This window comes from Nicotiana tomentosiformis, chromosome 3 (assembly GCF_000390325.3).
Source record: "Nicotiana tomentosiformis chromosome 3, ASM39032v3, whole genome shotgun sequence".
Lineage (NCBI taxonomy): Eukaryota > Viridiplantae > Streptophyta > Magnoliopsida > Solanales > Solanaceae > Nicotiana > Nicotiana tomentosiformis.
In genome coordinates, this window is record NC_090814.1 from 11,502,906 (window position 1) to 11,518,664 (window position 15,759).

Sequence of the window (15,759 nt, forward strand, 5' to 3'; positions counted from 1 at the left end):
CAATTCGACCTCAAGTACCCAAGGTGCATGACTATAACCATAGAGGAACCAATAGCACAATACCACAGTCCAGAAAGAACATAAAATAATGCTCAATCAATTATTCAACACCCTAATATCCATCTCGCTCAAATTCCGCTATAAGGCCCAAATAAGACCGCACCATGTGTGCCTATAACCAATGGATCCCAACCCCTCGTAGCATAGAAGGGTAACTCATAGAATATCTCAGAACATGAAGAAGCTCAACTCTAACCGAATGGCACATCCCTCAACAACAGTAGTATGGAGTCAACCAATCCGACCCTGTGTAGAATACACATCCTCATTTGGCCTGCCAATGGACCCCAAATCCACTACGGTCACACACAAATAGATACATAACCCTCCGAAAGTTCACAACGACTGAACCATAACACATACTATCACCTGGCTAGCATTGGCCACATCTTCACATTCCATAACCATGAAATGATCTGTTTCTAAGAACTTTTGGTCTCCAAGTCCATAGAACACATGAATCACCATATCCGATCCCAACTCCACCGCCCGAATGTCTAACACATCTCTCATACAAGATCATCCCATGAGGAATACTTCTATAATTCTTCCGTGCCATATAGCAAAATCTGAATATTAGCAGTCGATCAATCAGGCGAGTACCACAATACCAATGAAGCATCCATAACTCTGAACACAGTGCACCTTCTGAAATGCGCACCCTTCCCAGGAATTACCAAATAGTTATAGTATTCATCTAAACTTCGGAAGCAGTCCATATTATCTAAGAATTTATGATCTTCCCTTCAAAATGGACCCATGACCTTGCACATGCAAATCTCAATCCCACATAACACGCCACATCTATTATGTCACCATAGGAAAAGTACGAGAATCTCATAATCAACTCTGAGTCATAAGAAAACTACATACTCAATTGACCAGGAACCTTCCATTTGATCTCATCCAGGAGAAAATCACAATACGCAACATGTTCCTCACGCCGGTAGGAAATATACACCTGTAACCGTGGTAGAAATCCCCGAGAGCACTTTAAAATCCATTTGCACACAATCAAGCCGTTAGAACTGAATCTCTCTAACTCAACCAAGCCACGTGAGTCGCCAAACCCAAGAGTACTGCTACAAAATACCTGTAGAGACTTATCAAATAATGCGAACCAAAAGAATCAAGCATACCATTACCCTATTGATCCAACCTACTATCGGGCTGCCCTATTTCTCCGAGTTCATTTGAATTACCCTCAAGTTGACTCTCCTCCTCGCCATAATACCATGATCCTCAACCAAGACTTACCCCAAAATATCCTAGGATAAAACTACACCGCCCTAAGGCCCATACGCCATTGTATTCCCTCTTAAACACCCCAAAAGTACTACAAACGAAACACCCACTCTGAAGAGACCTTCTGTGAATCTAAAGTTGTTTTCCTTCACCTTTATAATGCTAAAATGAAGGATCCATAATGATATAGAAATGCCACAAGTCTCGACACCATCCAATGAAAAATCTCAGATCCTAGCCATATACAAATCCGAAAAAATTCACAATTGCTACATAAAAATCTTGAATCTATTAGAACTTTCTCGAGAGTCATCCACTCTGCTCAAATCTCAATTACACCACCCCAAATGGGCCGAACAACTTGTGCCCCATTAGCACAACAACACCCACAGAAGTAGCCCCGCCTTAACACAACCGAGCAAATTCCTACTCCATGCGCACTACATCCTTCACGAATAACACCTCAATCATTCCATGATTCCTATATACCCATAAAGTATAATACACCATGCATCTTGAAATTTCCTTGCTTAAGTCATCCTCAAAACTAGCTTCTGCAAGTCATAACCGATCCACAAGTATACCTCAGACCGAAACCAATACAACACGTAACCATGTAATCAAATCGTCGATAGCAGACTCTCCCACTAGGCTCAAAGGCATAGATCAAAACACTTAATAACTCACAATGCCCATACTCTATTACTTCCATAATACCAGAGTAAGATTCAACTAAATCCTTCATAAGCTCATGTAACACAAACCATATAATACGCCAAATCATCTGCTAAGCTCGCGTTCATCCTCGTGACAGTCAAGCCAACCTCCTCAAGCGATCCAACCTCAAGTTGATACACATATAAATCACCAGTAAGAGAAAACTCTCCAAAGAAACAACATAGGGATCACACAACCTCAGGACACCCCACAGGTGATAACCTGCCTTCTTAGCCTCAAACTTACATCTCTGTATGCCCTTTCACAACCACAACTCCTATCCAATCACTTATTCTTCCTTAGTCTGAATTCATCAACAAGTCATGAGAATCTAATTCGTTCCACAATTAACCAATGTGAAAGAACCTTCAACACAATCATAACTCGAGACTATACGTCAAATCATGACAGAAATTAAGAACCTAATAGTCCTTTTACATCTCAAGAAAACTCTTCTCGTCACACTTAAACCATATGAACACATCCCGCGACCACATCTTACTCATCACATAGCCATCCAACTACTCATTGAGCCACAAATTCCACTAATAGGGACACTGCCGAACTTATAAGTCTAAAAGCACGTGCTCACATAACCGAAATCCCAGTGCTCAAGCTACAGGAAAAAACCGACCTCAAGTCCTCTAGACTGGCCCATCATCGGCACCGAAATCACATCTCGCACCTCATCCATGGAATCACAAGCCGGCGATGCACAGCTGATAACGAGCGTTCGCATGCGCACACGAATGTATGGAAGGAATTCAAAGAGTTATGTTTCAAGCTGAATCAATTTCGCACGATAAGGAAATAACGATGGGAAATTATCATAAATTCCATGTCGTCTCTCGAAGATAGGTATAGACGTCATCATACCGATCTGCAAGAATCTACTAGACACCTGCTCATGACTTGTAGAACCTATGAACCTAGAGCTTTGATGCCAACTTATCACGACCCAAAAATTGAACCGTCGTGATGGAACCTAACCTGACCAGATAGGTAAGCCAATTAACAATAAAGCACAGTATACTATTACTGATGTGAGTCAAAGATGAGATAACTGAATTTTATACAACTCCCCCCAAGGACTGGTAGTACAAGTCATGAGCTTTTAAGATTTAGAATTTAGAAAGATAGTATGAAATAAATACATCATCTGTCCAAATGTACATAAATAGTTTTTTATAAGTCTAGGGCTACCATGAACAAGAGGAAGCTATAACTGGAACGCTGGTTTGTCTTCAATACTAGCTTCCTTCATACACAGTAACATTAACATCCAAAATCTGCACACAAGGTGCAGAAGTGTAGTATGAGTACAACTGACCCCATGTACTCAATAAGTAACAAACCTAGCCTAAGGTTGAAAGTAGTGACGAGCTGGGACAAGGTAGGTCAGAGTCCAACTCTAATAACCAGCAACAATTCATAACAATATAATAAAACAGTACATGAAAATAACTCAGAAGTAAGATGCTCAACTCGTTCATAGTTACGGAAAATAGACATGCTTTTCAAGTATGACAGTAAATCCCAGATCTTTCACCGAAAGTCCCAAAAACATATGAGTAAGTTTGAAAACTGTGATTTGTCCAAAAACCTTTCAACAATAAATAAGATGTTTTCATTGTCAGATAGCATGAGGAAAATACATCTCTATGCCTATATGTCAAGATACAAGTAAGATCATGATTGTCACCAAAACCGGGTAGCAGAAGGAAATGCATCTCTATGCATGTATCTCAAGTACGCATGTCAAATGCAATGTATCTCAGTGATGAAATCATGTACTTACACTCCTAGAGTACTCAATCTCATGGTCTCTCTCTCTCTCTCTCTCTCTCTCTCTATATATATATATATATATATATATATATATATCAACTGACAGTCACTCACTAAGTATTGTATAAGGCCAATCCACCCTAGGGAATATCTATCCCCAAATATAAATGATTCGGGCAAGATCCATGCCCATGGAAGATCCATCCCTCAATATATATCAATTGCGCTCACTGTGGATGTGCAGACTCCGGAGGGGCTATTGCAGCCCAAGCGCTATAATAAGCCAGATCCAGGCATAAATAAATAAAATATGTTGTGACGTGCAGTTCGATCCCATAAATATCACTCACAATCAGACCTTCGGCCTCACCCAGTCATTAATCTCTCCAGTCCCTCGGGCTCACTACGCTCATACTAAGCAACCCTAATCAATGATACGAGACGTGACTATACATAATAACAGAGACTAAGATATGATGTGTAATGATGAATACGACTGAGTACGTAACTGCAATTAAGTAAATAACTCAACAGCTAAGAACGACAATTGTGGGTCCAAATAGTACCATCATATAGCCTAATATGATTTCTAGCATGAATTACAACTCAAGTACTCTAACACATAGAGTACGATAAAAATGTTAAGATAATATACCTACACAGTCCCATGGAATCGACTAAATCACAATTTACACAGTGCATGCCCACATGCCCGTCACCTCAACATCAATCACGTAACACTTAATTCGGGGTTTCATGCATTGAGCAACAAGTTTAGAAGTTTTACTTACCTCGAACAAGCCAAATCCAACACCGAGCAAGCCAAACGATGCTCCAGAAATGCCATCTCGCGCGTACCGCCCCCCGAACGGCTCGATTCAAAAACTAGCCAAATGCAACTCAAATACATCAAATAATGCCAAAGGAATCAAACCCAATCGATAAAGGTCGAATCTTTACTCAGAAGCCCAAAATCAACCAAAAGGTTTAATCTGGGCCCGCACCTTGAAACTTGACGAAATATATAAAATCCGACAACCCATTCAATTACGAGTCCAACCATACTAGTTTCACTCAAATTTGACTCCAAATCGATGTTCAAAACTCAAAAATTCACTTTATGAAATTTTAGACGAAACCCCCCAAATCTAACTTTTGAAATCATCAACTAATTGCCCAAAACGAAGATAGATTCATGAAATATAATAAAATATAAGTAGATAACACTTACCCTAATCGATTTGGTGAAAATTCCTTTAAAAGCATCCAAATTCGAGCTCCCCAACTCAAAATATGACCAAATGAACAAACTCTTGATTTATATGCTTCTGCCCAACTGCCCTGCCTAGTTTTGCCTGCCAAACGATCTCGAAACTCATTTTGGATGCCTTCAATGGATTCCTTGTTATATTTCAGTCACGTTAGGATTTTGAATCACTCCATTTGACCTTATAATGAAGGAGATATGTTGGTTTCAGTGGCTAATTTATAATTAATCTGAAAAATCTCGCAACCCAATTCTTAGTAAAATGACCATAAATTCCTCATACGATGTCGAAACTTGATGATTCTAGTTGCTATAGTTCCTAAATTATGATAAAGATCTAATACTTCAATTAAAACAAAAATTAGAGCTAATTTGCTTAATGTGGTACCATTTATGCTTGAAGAAACAATGTCGAAAGGTAAAAGAACGAGTGCAACACAACCCAAACCTATCTGAAACTCACCTGAGCCCCTCGGGATCCCGTCCAAACATACCAACAAGTCCCATAATATAACATGGACTTACTCGAGGCCTAAAATCACACATAACAATATCATAACGATGAATCATACCTCAATTCGAACTTAACTAAACTTTAGACTTTCAACTTCCAAAACTCGCGTTGAAACATATCAAATCAACCCGGAATGCACCCAAATTTTGTATACAAGTCCCAAATGACATAAAAATGTTATTCCGATTCCTGGAACCACAATTCGAATCCGATATCATCAAAGTCAACTCTCGGTCAAACTTATAAAATTTTCAAACCTTCAAATTTCCAAGTTTTGCCAATTTGCGTTGAAACCTTCTAGAAATATCCAAATGTAAATCCGGGCATAAGCCTGAGTCTAAAATCACCATCCGGACCTAACTAAACCATCAAAACTCCAATCTAAGGTCGAATACAAAAAAAGTCAAACTTGGTCAACTCTTCTAACTTAAAGCTTCAATCATGAAATTCATTCTTCTAAATCGATTTCGAATAACCTGAAAACGAAAGCCGATAATTCACACAAGTCATAATATATCGTACAGATATACTCATGCCCTCAAACTATCGAGCGAAGTGCAAATACTCAAAATGACCGATCCGGTCGTTACAATATGTGGGTAGAGGTGTTTGGTATGTAAGGGGAGACTTAGGGCATTAGGCTACCATCACGGCACCCACTTCTTTCTTTTTAGAGATGCCTCCTAATTGCAAGGCTTTGTTTTTGGCTTGAAGCACCTCAAAATTGGTCACCATTCCACTCTTGATTCCTTATTCTATCTTTTCTCCTAACTTGATGATATCTAAGAACTTGTGATTCTTGATATCCATCAACCTTTCGTAATACTATGGCTCCTGGGCTTTAACAAAGAACTTGTTCATTTTCTCTTCTTTAAGTGGAGGCCTTACCTTGGTGGCCTTTGATCTCCAACAAGTAGCATACTCACGGAAGGTTTCTGTCAGCTTCTTCTTGAGGTTCTGGATATAGAAAACGTCTGGTGCATTCTCTGTATTGAACCTAAATCTGTCTATGAAATCTGATGCCATGCTCACCCAATTCGCCCACTTCTATGGATTCGGACTGATATACCAAGATAATGCGTCTCCTGTAAGACTTCGCATGAACAGTTTCATGCGAATTTGTTCATTCTTACCCACTCCTACAAGCTTCCCGCAGTAGGTTCTCAGATGCACCTTTGGATCACCAGTGCCATCAAACATTTCAAATTTGGGAGATTTGTAGCCCTCTGGTAGTTCTACATCTGGTTGGATACACAAATCTTTGTAGTTTAAACCTTCAACACCTTTCCCACCTTCAACACTCTGGACTTTCCCTGTTAGTTTCTTGAGTTCCTTTGCTATATTTCGAATGAGCATGTCCTTCTCGGTTGGCTCAGGTATGTATAGGGTTTGTTAAGGGGTATGGGGTACATTTTCCATGTATATCGGGTTGCCTTGGTAAGTTCCTGGAACTTGGGTATATGAGTGATCATTGATTAAAGTTTGAGAGGAATCAGGGATAAGTTGTGGCACGTTTTGAGGAGTGTTATAAGTGGTGGTTTGTGGATATTGGGTCGGGTGTTGAGGGGTTTTCACTGGTGGTGGGTTAAAGATTTAGGGAGGTGCTGGATTGTGATACTGATGCGTTGCAGGAGGATTCGAAGCTACGGGTGGTGGATTTTGGTTTTAGGTAGTTTGCGGTGGTGTTTGGTTTTGAGTGGTTGTGTTTCGCTGGTTAATGTCAGGAACATTTAGGGTAAGGGAGAGGTTTGCCAGATTTCGGACCTGCTCAAGCTCACCCTGCATCTCCAGGATTTTCTGCTCCAAATGTAGGACCAACTTATTCTGTCCTGGAGTACTTTTTCTGTCCGGGGTTTCAACATTGTCTGCTATGGTAGCATTGTCTTTTCGGTTACCACTTAGGACATCCAATTTTCCTTTGCCTTTGTTTTTCGGATCGCCAGGTGGAGGAGGAGGTGGAGGACCTTTGGATCTCGTGTGGTAAGCTGATGATGCCAGAATGCATGAACCAACCTTTGGGAATGGGAGTAATCAAAATAAAGAAAAAAGCAAAAAGGTAACCAAGTCAGCAAAACGAAGTAAAAAAGTGTTTGCAATATTTAAGCATGTATCACATAAGGTCATGTAATAATTTGCGTCCTAATATTGGGGACCTAATTGTGCCTGAGGTAGGCTTAAGCGACACATAGACTTGGAGAAAAATTTATGCCAACGTTTTCCCCATTCCATTAATTCGAGAATAAGCCAAATCAATCTTTCACTCTATCGACAATAATAATAAAGTCATTAATGGCATTAAGCCTTATTACATCGAAATCTAATCTAATATAGAAATAAGTAAAGGTCATCATCTCCTAGTCTACTTGGTCCTTAAAGTACCTTCTCCATGATTGGCTCTCTTGACCCCATCAATCACGTTCCCTAGATCGCGCATGTCCAGTAGCAAGTAAGCCTTTGTCAGTTTCCCTCCTTTATTATCGTCCATGCCTTGAAAACCCCAAAGCCTTTTTCTCATCTTCCCCTCTTGTTCCATCAATCCTTGCTCTAGATATTCGAACCTCTATGTCGACTTATTGGCAATCTCCTTTCATTCTTTTATCGCCTCCATGTTCACTTTATGTTGTTCCAGATGCTTAGTTTCCGATTCGAACACCCTTTTGCGTAGCCTCTTATACTTCACTTGTGCCCCATACACCTCATATATGATCCTATCTTTCAGATTGACCCCCGGTTTGAAGTCCCCGGCTATGTCGTCCTCCAACCATGAGAGATAGTAGCACATATGACCGACGTGATACCTGTCCAGCTCAATAGTCTCTCCTTCCACGATGATCTTATGGTTCCATATGTGTTGGGCCTCAAACTTGAATGGGGTGACTTCTTCTTTAAAATCTACTTTATACTGAACCATGTTAGAACCTCGCGGTATGACTTGTTTCCATCCAGCTTTCCTCATTACCCTTATAGGAGCATAAGGGTAGGTGTCTCGCAGCCCGATGATTACTAAGTAAGTAGTTCCTTTGGATCTGATAATGAATTCACTAAGAGGAAACCATTCAAATATCCAATGCACTTGCTCGTCTGTCAAATTGCTGAAGAAACACACGCAACCTATATCATTTCCAGGCTTAGCAAACCTGTCTGGAATGAACGTCATCTTCTTTGGATGATAACTGGCTATGTAGTCATTCAGTGGCCTTCGCAGAAGCTCCTGGCGATACTCACCCCTCTGAAAGTGTTCCAGCAACCAAACTTGTGGCAAGATGATAGTGTACTTTTGCCCCTCGATGCGCTCCATTAAGGTCCTGGCGACCATGGCTAAGCGAGTATGAATTCTTCCCTCTTGCATCAGAAAGATCAACAGACCCAAGAAATAGACTATGAAAACATAAACCTGGCGGTTCACCCATCCCAAATAGGTAATGGCTAGCTCCTCGTGATGAAGGCGATATGATTTTCTATGCCCGTAACGCTCATAGAGAAATTCAAAGGGGATGTATGATTTCTTCAGACAAACCAGTTCATCATTCTTCCTAAAACCCAACATTTTCAGAAAACCACGTGGAGTGCAATTCTCTGGCACCAATAGTCCTGGACTATCCCATGGTAACTTAGCAAAACCCCCTATTTCTTCCAGGAGAAGAGTCATTTCTATATTGCCAAATCGTAAAATGGCTATTTTCTCATCCCAGAACATGGTAGCAGCCTCGACTAGTTCCCTGTTTGGTTGAATGTTTAGCAAAGATGGTAGGTTACCTAATACCCTTGTCATATGATTTCTGTCATAGCGCGTAAGGTCATTGCACCAGCCAATTAGCGGAGGTGAGATTTTGAATTTGGGGATTTCGTGCTTCATTTTCTGCAAACAAATAAAAGCTAGACCTTTCCCCCTCCAGATTTGACTATTTACGCAATAATGATCAGCATGTTGGCACGTTTTTCTCCAAGTAATGCACATAATATGATGATGTCCTTTGGGAATATGGAAATCCCGTTGGACTTTGGACAAGGTTCATCTAAGCGGGTTGTTACGTCAATGACGTCTCAATCCGTACTAGGTTTAGCATGATGCATGTACATTTCAAATCGGAGTATGGTTTTCTAAAAAGGTTGAGACTGGTACTCTCAAGTGGACAACGTGAGAGGTAAAGGCATGGGACAATCGACTGCACCGCTGATCGACTAGTCTACCGCAAATAAGCCTTTTCGGTTTAAAAGGGTATTTTCAGGAAAATGCATACACTCACCAAGCGCCGCTATGTTAATTATAAGCGCGAGTGGAGTATGATGTGAAACATGCTTTATGCGAAAATATATGTAATATGATAAAGATGAACAGGAGAAAGAAGAGAAAGAAAAGACAAAAGAGGGAAGTCAGTTTAACTCATGAAAACATGCATGAATTAAATGAAGTAAATAAGGGGATATGGATGGGAGAAACATGATATAGCAGTCTTGTACATGTCATAGCAATAAAGGGAAACATGGAGGGGATATTCATGTCACAGAGATTTAAACAAATGAAGGAAACTAAAGGAAGGGATATACATGTCATAGAAATTTAAACAAATGAAGGAAATAGGGGAAGGGATGCACATGTCATCAAATAATCCACACACGTCAAATTCGTTATGGTAAGAGCCTAAGTGTAAGTCCCCAGCAGAGTCGCCATGTTGTCATGCCCTTTTTCTCTCAAACGCGGGTTTCAACATGTGACAACTCTTTTAAAATGGGTATTAAAAGAGAAAAGTCGCCACCTAACAATTTTAAGGTGCGTTAGGGCACCTATTTGAAAATAACTCTATTTTGACTAGTCTGTGTTACCAAAGTTGGATAAGGGCTCAAAGTACCCTAAAGAGAAAGTGTTAGGTACTCTTTGAGGTCCACAACTATGGGTCCCGGCTGAAGTTTACACTATGTGGATTATTGAATTATAATTAAGCATAGTGATCATATAAGTGAAGAAAGACATGTAATTTAAAGGTTCTATTGTAATATAAGCAAGTGTAAAGAAAACAACACAAGAACTAAACTATATAAATAATCAGTACAAGTTTTTAGAGGCTACAGGATACTACTGTGTTGGTCTATATTTGATGACTAAGTGTGAACAACAAATGTATAAAACAAAAGGGGGATCCTAAGTTTTTTAGCCTAAAGGATCACCTCGTGCAACATAAATAATACTTCGCAACTCCCTTAAGGTACGGGTTGCTTATATATTCAGCGAGTACTGACTATCATCTCCTGCTACCTGATTACTATGTTAAAATTATTTACTTAAAGGTGCTCTAATTTAATTCTAGGTCGTATCCTATGTGTGTACTGCCCGTCCCATGCCTATGGTCCAAGAGGCTTTGGACCTACTATTAGGTGGTTCTAGACTTTACTTAGGATGTTGAAAATGATAAAACTAGTCGCGCATTCAAAACATATATGACTTCAAATAAAGGCAACACATGGCTCAAGTTCGTCTCCACAAATAAGCAACAAACGCACGCGTGCAGATTTAGGCAGTAGATAGTTAAGACGTATTAGAGTCGTTGAATCTTATAGGCATGGTTTCTATATGATTCTGATTTCCAGCATCGTACATGCAGTATTACAACCTTAGATTAATGAATTTGCAGCTTGTAAATGTTACAAACCCTATAGGCATGATACATAAATTGTCTGCGCAACGAGGCAGTAAAATAGCTTGAAAGCCCAGAATTAACAACATTAATCTTTATAAAACATGCTTCTTATGCGAGTGAAAATATCCTATAGGCAGGATTTCTAACAGTTGACAATTTGACTTGGTTTTATAATATTTTATCTCTATAGGCATATCATCAAGGTGGGGCAGTATAATAAAAAGAAACAGAAAGCAGCTGATTAATTAATTAAAACCCGACAGTCATGGTATCTAGATGAGCATTATCAAAGGCGTATATTATTGTATCCTATAGGCATGTTGTCTAATGATTAAGTACGGCGTTTGATCCCTATAAACATGCTGTCTAAGAGCGTTCAATAATAGACATGGAAAAAAGTGTAATAATTACTTAAGCTAACATGCTTTGAATAATGTACCAGTATTAGACAAGCTAAGTAAAGTGTGTGTGATTCCTATAGACATGATTTCTATAAGTGTGTAGAATCAAAGCACACCAAAACAAATATCAAGCAATGCAATTAAACCCTATAGATATGTTTTCTACCCGTTCATGCGAGCATTAGAATAGCCCAGCCCCATTGTTTCACTAATTTTCCCATCATTCAGTTTTACAAGTTATTACAGACCGCATTGAATGATTACAGGCCCAAATAAAAATAAAAAATAACCCAGTAACACATTCATGCATTCAAATAGTCTTAGAACTTTATGCGGACAGCAGGCCCAAACTCCATGTGCAGACAGTGTGCTTCAGACCCCAAATACCAAAGCAGGCCCAACATACCAGCCCAAAACAAGTAGAGTAACTATCTTGTTTAACCATTCATATTAACAAGTAATAAACACACCAGATGGGTTACAGCTTCATGAAATTAGCTCAAGATAGCAATATACCTTTTAGAATAATCAAGACTCGATCATAAGGAACATGATATCAAAAGTTCAGGGTTGACATTCTCCAGAATTGATCCGGAACTAAGTAGAGGTTCATAGATGGGAGCCTTAGCATGAAACATCTAGGATGAAGTGCAGTCAAAGGTTATTTCCAGTAAAATTTTGCAGGAGAGGTACTTAACATGAAAACCCAAGGTTACTAAAAATTTTGTAAGTTTTACCCGTTTGGAATTTATTATATACAATAACTACTACGGGAATAACCTAGTAGTATATTTACTTAAAAGAAAAACATGAAAACACAAAATAAAATTTCTAGGAACTAACTCGGAGTAGATAAGAAGCAGCAATTCATATAAAGAAATCCTAACATGAAAATCTACAAGAAAACATGGTCAGACTAATCCCACACTCAAAAAGAATCCTCATAGGAAAGACTAGTAAGAAACTCAGGAAAAACAAATCATGATCCAATGCTAGTAACTAGTAACAATTCCCACAAGTAAGGGGTTCAGTATGACAACCTAAAACAGATGTAGTTAAGGACTAATTCAGAAGAACTAACATGAAGCAATGCATACACGAAAGGACTTAGCATGACACTCTTAATGGTCCCAGAAATCTAAAGCAGGGCATGAATATGAACTCATAACAAGCAGAAAATACAAAATTCAAGACTAACATGAGCATAACAAATTAGACAAGACCTAAGAAGGCCAGAAACCCTTTGAGTCAAATGCATAGAGTGGGGGTATACTACACATGTTGAAGCCTATCAAGTTTGCTACTAGAGAACATAGAATTGCAGAACATTATTAGGACAATAGAATTACAGTAAAGCATACAACAATACAATACCAGGATTTCACAAAAAGCAGAGAAACTTAGGTCATGCTTGTCTATAGAAGTTCAAACAGTGTTGGCACGCAGAAAACATATTCATGAATAAGTAGAGGAGTGACAATTAAGGTGGTAAAGGATCAAAAACACTAACCAATTGCAAATATAAACAAGCAAAAGAGCGAGCAGCTTAGAATCTCAACAGTGACAACAATTGAAAGATAACACTGAGAACCCCAGATCCTAGTGCGTCAGAGTTCACAAGAGCTTCAGTGAGCCCCAAGCAGTGCTCGCACTAGGAAGGTCGATAGAGAAGATTCCTATGGCTTTGGCTTCCAACAGGCCACAATAGATAGATTAGGTGTGAATTTTAACATGGAAATTAATAGAATTTTGGGATTTTGTTGAAAAACCTAAAATTTGGTAAAAGTGAGATTTTACCAGGAAATTGATTTTGGAATTGGGTATAAATTATATTTTTGAGTTCTTGACGCCATGGGTAATATTTATTTTTGAAAAGTTTCTAAATTCAGGAGCGTTGGCTTGGGGTTGACTTTTGTTGACTTTCCGAGCGGGGTTGGGAATTGACTCTAATAGTTAAATTTTGAGTTCTTGAGCTTATATTGATTGGTTTGTACATCCTTTTGCCTATTTTCGAGTTACTCGATGTTAATTTGAGGTGTTAGTGAGTTGTGGTAGCTGTGTATTATGCTTGGGAGCAAGGTAAGTCTCTTGCCTAATCTTGTAAGAGGGAACTATCCCTGTAGGTATTTTATTTGTTATGTGCTACATTTTATGAGTGCTACGTACGAGGTGACGAGTGTCTGTGTGTAATCTAGATTTATATTTATGTCCGGGTAGACTTAGACCTATATCACGCCTTAATTGTTCTACTTGAATCAAACTTACTTGTTTGATTACTTAAGTTCGTAACTGAGATTTAGACTAGAATATACGTATTGACCGAGCCTCTTTACCTTGAGTTTTGGGCGGGATATTTGATTGTCATTAATAATTATGTTTTTTCTTACATTTCTATCCTCGTATTGTGTTTATGTGACTGATAGTTTCATGTCTTATTGACCCGCACATATCTTCGTGGGTTAAAAAGTTTCTCTATTCCTATGGGATCAGGCCGTACGCCTCGGCAATGCAATGAAATATTATTATGGTTCGGGCTGTATGACCTCAGCAGTATTATGAGATCATCTATGGATCGGTCTGTACAACCTCGATGTTGTACACTATTCTTGTGGATCAGGTCGTACGACCTCAACAACATTCATGCGTAATATTCGATAGGGAGCTATAGTACACATGTGCTTTTCCTAACTTGAGATTTGACTTTTTATTTGATATTGGTTATCATTGTTTTAGAGGCAGTTGCAGTATTTGATAATTTCGCAGTTATTCTTACATTGAGAATCATGTTATTTATATTTTGTTGTTTAGTTGCTACTTGTTGTATTTTGCACTTGTCTACTTTATGTATATTGTTATTGGACCACTAGTAAGTATCGATATCGACCCCTCATCACTACTTCTTCGAGGTTAGACTAGATACTTACTGAATACGCGTTGATATATGTACTCATACTATACTTCTGCACTAATTGTGCAGGTACCAGTTATGTACTTCAAGTTGTCACTCGGGCACGTAGTTGCATCAGTTGGAGACTTAGTGGTGAGTTGATTTCCATGCCTTGATCCATAACACCCGGAGTCTCATTTCCCCTATGTTTATTTTATTCTATTTATTTTATTCCATATAGTAGTTATAGTGGTTTAGCATATTCTACTAGATGCTCATGTACTTGTGACACCGGATTTGGGAATTTTTAATGGTTGTACATGGTTACCTAATATTTATGTAATTTTGCCTAATGTTTTTTTATACTTCGTAACTTAGTAAGAATAAAAGTATTTTACCATGGTTTCTAAAAATAATTCTGCTTTATTAATGTAATTCTTGATTTTAAAAGTTTTATGAATGGATGATTGTGTTGGCGGTTCACCATTGGCTTGCCTAATGCCAGCATTGGGCGCCATCACGGCTTATGGTGGGAATTGGATCATGAAAATATGCCACTAAAAATGGGAGTATGTGATGATTATCTCATATGTCTCTTTCTAATGAGTAGATAGGGAATCAATGAGTAGATAGGTTATCTAACGACCCGACCGGTCATTTTGAGCTTTAGCATTTTGTTTGTTGGTTAGAGAGTTTGAGTAGCTTCATTATATCTATTATGACTTGCGTATATGGTCGGTTTTTATTTTCGAGTAGTTCGGGATTGACTTGGAAGATTGACTCGATTTCGAAGCTTTAAGTTGGGAGAGTTGACTAAGGGTTGATTTATGTGTCAATAGTCTCGAATTCATGTTTTGATGGTTCCAATAGGTTCATATGGTGATTTTGGACTTAGGCGTATGCCTGAATTCATATTTGGATATTTCTAGAAGGTTTTGACTCTATTTGGCAAAAGTTGGAAATTTAAAGATTTAAAAAGTTCATAGGTTTGACCATGAGTTGACTGTGATGTTATAGGATTCAGATTGTGGTCTCGGGAGTTGAAATAGGATCATTATATTATTTGGAACTTTTGTGCAAAATATGGAGTCATTCCGAGTTATTTAGACATATTCGGCGTATGTTTAGAAATTGGAATTTTGAAATAGTTTATTAAGCTTGAATTGAGGTGTGATTCATGGTTTTGATATTATTATTATATGGATTTCAATGCCTCGAATAGGTTCAAGTTATATTTTGGGACT